Here is a 6,994-nt window from a genome sequence, read left to right as displayed (position 1 = left end):
CTCCCCCATGAACCCTTAATAATTTGTAAATTATTATTATATCTTATATTACACTTCCCGGAGTCTCCCTTCACCCACCCCTCTGCGGCCCATCCCCCAGAGAGGAGGTCATTAGATTTGAAATCAAAATCAGGGGCCCAGGTTTCAGTCTCTAATCTGCCACTAAGCAGCCATGTGATCTTCAATCCCCTGGCTTCCCAACTCCAGTTTCCTTAGCCATGGCCAGAGATGGAGTTTCCAGCCTCCTGCAGCTCTGACAGTTCCTGGTTCTATGATTTCACTCCTCTGGTGAAAAATATTAGATCACATGTATTAGATGCAGTGTGAGTGAGCTCATGCCTCTGTCAAAAAGCCAAGCACTTGGGGATTCACTAAGTTCCATGGGTGCAGAGCACCAACTCTGTGGGGTGCTCAGTCAATATTCTTGGGCCACACTGGGCCGCAAACACTGGGCCAGTGTTTTGATCATTAGATGATAGTAATAACCAATTCTGGTATTTTCACTACCAAAGAAAGCTGTTTGGTAGCAAAGTTAATATTTGTCTACTTATCAATACCTTGAGTAATTATGGTAACTTGTAGGGAACATAAGGAGTACTGGTGATGTAGTGGCTACAAGGTGAGCTGCCATCTGAGAGGTCAGCAGTTCAAAACTACCAGATGCACAAAGGGAAAAAGATGGGGCTTTCTACTCTCAAAAAGAACTTCAATCTGGGAAACCCACAGGGGCAGTTCTACGCTATCCTATAAGGTCTCTGTGAGTCAACATCACTTGTTGGCAATTAGTTTGGTTTGGTTTGTAAGGAACATAGAGACATCCTAGTCTTTCTCGTGATGCAAGATCTCAGAACCAAGACCAAGCTGAAAAGCTCAGTTTGTCCTATTGTAAGTTCTCTCTCAGCTCTGTTGGTGTAGTGGGTTACACATTGGGCTGCTATCCACAAGATCCACAGTTCAAAACCAATAACTGCTCTGCAGGAGAAATATGCAGGCTTTCTACTCCTGGAAGTTTTTCAGTCTCAGAAACCCACAGGGGCAGTTCTATCCTGCCCTACAGGGCTCCTTTGAGTCGTCCGTGGCAGTGAGTTACCTCAACAGACCCTACTTAAACTGTGCATGGGGTAGTTTACTGCTTTTATGTCTTGGGAAGGTCTTGTGCATATGTTCATAGGTATGCATATTGAAAAATTTCAGGCATATGTGTGCACAATAGGTTTTGACTCCCAATATGCAGACATGCAAATAGAGTAGAACTCAATACTCTCTACTGGAATTTCAATATCTGAGCTGATTCATCACATATATGGCCTCTTTTCCAACACAAGAATAAATGAGAATCATAATTTTGTATAAAATTCTCAATAATTGCTCATATTTCCTGTGTGAATATACAGAGGGGTATCTGTGATAGGAATATTCGAGAGGACTTCAGAGAAGCTGTAGGGAAATGGAATGCAAAATATAATGGAGTTTTCCCACAAACTTTCTGAAGTTCTCGTGTCTGATAAATAGGAAGGTGCCCTTGTGGTGGAATAGGCTACACATTGATCTGCTAACTGTGAGGTCAGTGGTTGGAACCCACAATTGCTCTGAGGGAGAAAGATGAGGCTGTCTGCTCCTGTAAAGATGTAAAGCCTCAGGAACTCAAAGGGGAAGTTCTACTCTCACCTATAAGTTTGCTATGAGTCAGAATCAACTTAATGGCAGTGAAAAAATGTCTAATAGGACCCTGTTAAGTAAGAAAAGAGTTCTGAAGAATACAGACATTAAGATTAAAGATTGATTTGTTAAGAATCTCCTCTAATGGTAAACAAGTGGCCATCTAGCTCAGAAGCAACAAAGTCCACATGAAAGAAACACACCAGCTTGTGTGATCATGAGGTGCCGAAGGGATCAGGTATCAGGTATCAAAGAACAAAAAATCCTATCATTGTGAATGAAGGGGAGTGCGGAGTGGGGGCCCAAGACCCATCTGTAGGCCACTGGACATCCCCTTACAGAAGGGTGGCAGGGAGGAGATGAGCCAGTCAGGGTGAAGTGTAGCAATGATGAAAAATACAACTTTCCTCTAGTTCCTAAATGCTTTCTCCCCTACCACTATCATGATCCCAATTCTTCATTACAAATCTGGCTAGACCAGAGGAGGTACACTGGTACAGATAGGAACTGGAAACACAGGGAATCCAGGACCGATGATCCCTTCAGGACCAGTGCTGAGAGTGGTGATACCAGGAGGGTGGAGGGAGGGTGAGGTGGAAAGGGGGAACTTATTACAGGGATCTACATATAACCTCCTCCCTGGGGGACAGACAACAGAAAAGTGGGTGAAGGGAGACATCGGACAGGGCAAGATATGACAAAAATAATTTGTAAATTATCAAGGGTTCATGAGGGAGGGGGGAAATGAGGAGCTGATGCCAGGGGCTTAAGTGGAGAGCACATGCTTTGAGAATGATGAGGATAATGAATGTACAAATGTGCTTTGCACAATGGACGTATGCATGGATTGTGATAAGAGTTGTATGAGCCCCCAATAAAATGATTTTAAAAATTAAATAAAACAAAAGTCCACTCATTATTTGCTCTTGCCATAATTTTACAATGCAGAGCTCTCAATTCATGTTATACGTCAATGAATAATTTAAGACAAAACAAAACACCCATGGATGTAAACCTGCTTTTGTTTGGTTGAAGGGAGTGGCTTCAGAAGGCTATGGAGATCTAGTGATCCCCAGAGCGCTGCTCCAGTGGATCTAACAATATGATCGTTTGTCCTGCTGAGAGGCTTTTCCTAACCTGTGCCCTGATGAGCTCCATGGTTCCTTCCAGGCCCAAACTGTCATCAGTCTTAGTCCTGGCAATAACTAGTGCCAGCATGAATTTTTCAAATAGGGTTCCCTTTCAAGATGGACATTCTGACAATATGCTTTTAGGATGAGTTTTAAAGACAGACTTTGCTATTGCAAACCTATTAAACAAATGCAGCCTTAGCTATCAGACACTGAACTTGCCATCTCTTTGATTATGCTTTGTGATAAGAACAGCAGATGTAACCAGAGAGCTGATACATCAGAATGAAAAGAAGGTGGTAATGGGATTTTTATATTTATTGATGGGTGCAACTTTGTGTCTATCTGTATGTCTGCAATGAAGCAAAATGCACTTATCTGCTTGAAAATGAGTGTATCTTATGAAACGAGTCCTGTTTTGCACAAGGTAAATAAGGGGTGGCCAATGGGAACTTGCGAGCATCCAAAAGACTATTGTTCGTGACCAGTTCTAGAAGCCAAAGGGTCATTGACAAAACTCTCAAACCTGGTAAAATGTGAGGTTTGTACAGGCATAGTTTGAAGTGAGGAGTCAGACACTGATCTTCTGCAGAATTGAGCTGTTCTTCAGATTTACAGGGTTATAAAGACAAACAAATAGAAATGAACTCCTATAAGCCCAAAGGATGCACAGTCTGCACCATCTTCACAATTTCCAGCATATTCAAGCCCATCATTGCAGTTACTGTGCCAGTCCACGTCAGTGCATGAGGGTCTCCCTCACCTTCCTCCACATCCCTCTACTCCATCAGCTGTAATGTCCTCCTCCAGTCATAGATTCTGAGGGCGTGTTGGAATAAGTGAATTGTGATCCATCGGCTTGTCACTGGCTGATTTTGAAGGTACATCACCAGATCTTTCTTCCTAGCCTTAGTCCGAAAGCTCTACTGAAGCCTGTCTGTCATGGGCAAGCTTGCTGGTGGTATTTGAAATACTGGTGGGTTGGGTACAAGTACCTTTGAATATAAGAATCAATAGCACAAAGCTGATCCCCATGAAGTGATGATCAGATAGACCTCTATCCTACAGCATTTTACTAATTGCGACGACAACAGCTATCTCTTACACAGCATTCTCTACTTCTCTGTGGGGTTTGACAATCCATTGCAATGGCAACACACGACCCACAGACCATACTTAGGGATAGGTGGTTTATTAAGGAACAACCTCCATTCAGGACCAGGAAGCATGTAGACACAATCTTCCTTCTTTAATGCAAGACAGCTCTTGCAGCTCCTATGATTTCCCCAAGAAAAGGCTCTTTTTGGCCCTGGCATCTGTGTTGCCACCTCTGCCCCCAACCTGCTTTAGGTCTGTTACCCTGCTCTGCTTCTGCCTCTCACCATCGTCAGTGTTGAAGCTTTTTTAAAATTTTATTTTATTATTATTTTTTAATCGTTTTATTAGGGGCTCATACAACTCGTATCACAATCCATACATACATCAATTGTGTAAAGCACATTTGTACATTAGTGGTAAAGCTTTTGACCTACACTGGATTTTCTAGGAGGCTCCTTGCTGACACCTCTCTCTTCTCCCTTCACTTCTCTGCTCTTCTTCAGCCTAGTTCTTCCTGCTGGCTTTTTACGGCCCCCAACAATATGGGGAGCTGGCCGCTTAAAAAAATGCAACTCCTTGTCAATGTCAAAGCATGGCACTCCCACCACGGCTACCTACCAACTGATCCAGGAAGTCACAAACATTTCATCTGCATAGTAGGCATGGGCAGGCTACAGCTCACCTCATTTGCATAGTCTATCGACCAATCCCTACAAGGTCCATCCCAATCACACTGTGGACAGCAGGCCAGGACTACCCAACACCTATCAAACCAAGCTTACCCAGGAAATACCAATCAAACCAGGCCAAAGGAACAGGCCCTCTGGTTGAACAGCAGGGCTTGGGTGGGGGTGGGGGAGTTTCAAGCTGTTTTCTAAAGAATCACGGCAAAAGGCAGTCTAAGGAAACTCCCGTCACTACCCAGGTCCCAGGTTCACAGTGCGACACACTGACAGCGGAGGAACGCATTCACCAGGGTTCCAATGCCTCTCACAGAAAGCCTTTTCTCTGGGGTGCTTCTGAAACCGGCAGCACTAGCTCAAGGATGGGTCTGGAAACTACTGTGATCCACCATTTTCCTTTTCAAGCATGCCTGCTAGTAGTCCAACTTGGGCAGGTCCCTTTACAAACTCTAATGCATAGAAGTAGGCCAGCTACTTATAGCACAAAAGTGAAAACACGTGATGACATTAAACTTAATTCCAAATTTTCTAATAAGGTTACTGGCTAGCAACATTTGGTTTCCTAAAGATGATGTCAATAATACATTTGTAGAAAACCCAGTATTTTTATGAACCCGTTTAGTCCTGTCATTTCGGGTTATTCAAGATCTCTGTTAGTGTATATTGAGCACTGGCCATCCATCCAATTTTTGCCTGGCCATCCATCTGTTTTATTAAAACCTGCTGTGGGTTAGGTTGCTGAATTATGATAGTGAGTGCACAAAGTGCATATATGTGACAAAACAGAATTTTTCTGATATTTTCTAATCTCACTTGTGATTTTTTTTTTAAAATCAGGAGAGTGCGAACATAGTCCCCGAAGACCACAAATTATACAGCCGAGTTTCCCACATTTGGGGAAATCTCAGGGGTCAGCACAGCTGGAGTGCAATGGATGAGCCTCGCCCTGGGAAAACCACCTTCGTGATCATGGTATCGCCTCAGCCAGGTAAGTATCACTTGTGATTTTTAATTAATTCTTTATTGTGCTGAGTTTGAAAGTAACAGAACACTTGCCAGTTCTACAATCCTCACACTTACAATTCTGAGACATTAATTCTGTTCATCATGTGCAACCATCACCATTACTCGCTTAGGATTTTGTAGATCATTCTTGCTACAAAACACAAATTCAGAGAGGGAACGAGCTATTGGTATAGTTAGCTATTTCAGCAGAACCACCCAACTAAGGGAGGAAGATGCGGCTACCTGCTTCCATAAAGATTTACAGCCTCGGGAGGTACACTGGTACAGATAGGAACTGAAAATACAGGGAATCCAGGGCGGATGAGCCCTATAGGACCAGTGGTGCGAGTGGCAAAACAGGGAGGGTAAAGGGAGAGTGGGTAGGGAAGAGGGAACCGATTACATGGAACTGTGTGTGACCTCCTCCCTGGGGGACAGACAACCGAAAAGTGGATGAAGGGAGACGTCGGACAGGGCAAGATATGACAAAATACCCATTTATAAACTATCAAGGGCTCATGCGGGAGGGGGGAGCGGGGAGGGAGGGGAAAAATGAGTACCTAATGTGGGGGTTTAAATGGAGAGAAAATGTTTTGAGAAACGATGTACAAATGCACTTTACACAATTGATGTGTGTATGGATTGGGATAACAGTTGTATGAGCCCCTAATAAAATGTTAAAAAAAAAAAAAAAGATTTACAGCCTCGGAAACTCACAGGGGCAGTTCTGCTCTGTCCTACCACTGTGAGTTGGAATCAACTCAATGGCAGTGAATTTGGCTGGTGGGGCTCGACTAAGATTGGAAAAGAGGGCCTGGTGATCTATTTCTAAACGTTGGCCAAGGAAAGCCTCTGGATCAGAGGATACACGCACTCTTGGGTTCCCAAGACCAGGCTGTCAAAAGAAACTCGGTGTTATGTGAAACTTGAGCTCCTCCATTTCTGGGAGTTTCTAGGAGTGGTGAATCTGCTCCTCAGGCTCTAGAAGTGCTTTCTGAGGTGACCCTATGGAGCCCTGGCTGACTTGAAGCTGGCATCTCTGCACACTTCGATTTCTCCACTTCGAGAGGGAGGGTAAGTTCGTGCCATTCAAACCAGATAGAGCTGATTAGGGAGGGCACTTCCCATATTCCAACCCTTGTGGAGTTTTTACTCTCCAGGGAGATGCCCACCCACTGACACTCACTGGTCCCAGCACCCCAGGTGATACAAATGGCCTCCAGCCTCTGGTGAAATGAGGAAGTGTGCACTGTATTCTGTACATCAGTGGGTCACCCACGAGTCCATGGGCCCGACTGATTTTGCAAGGCCACAGAGCCCATGTGGGAGGTCCCTACTTGCAGCCTTGAGTTGCCATCCTCATTCCGCCCCCTCTCCCCCTCAAGTATTCACATCTAAGTCTGTGGAGAGGAGTGGGAT

General features: G+C 44.3%; 1 non-coding gene across 1 annotated transcript; it reads right to left on the bottom strand.

Annotated features, from left to right (window-relative positions):
* Positions 1-5,402: 5,402 nt before the first annotated feature.
* On the bottom strand, positions 5,403-5,566 carry LOC115874025. Its single transcript, XR_004048765.1, has one exon. It is a non-coding gene; the product is annotated as a U1 spliceosomal RNA (small nuclear RNA).
* Positions 5,567-6,994: the final 1,428 nt, after the last annotated feature.

Source organism: Echinops telfairi, unplaced genomic scaffold (assembly GCF_000313985.2).
Source record: "Echinops telfairi isolate 266 unplaced genomic scaffold, ASM31398v2 ScPeMD7_7474;HRSCAF=8512, whole genome shotgun sequence".
Taxonomy (NCBI): Eukaryota; Metazoa; Chordata; class Mammalia; order Afrosoricida; family Tenrecidae; genus Echinops; species Echinops telfairi.
Note: the sequence above shows the minus strand (reverse complement) of the source record. Positions and strands in the feature narration are given on the sequence as shown.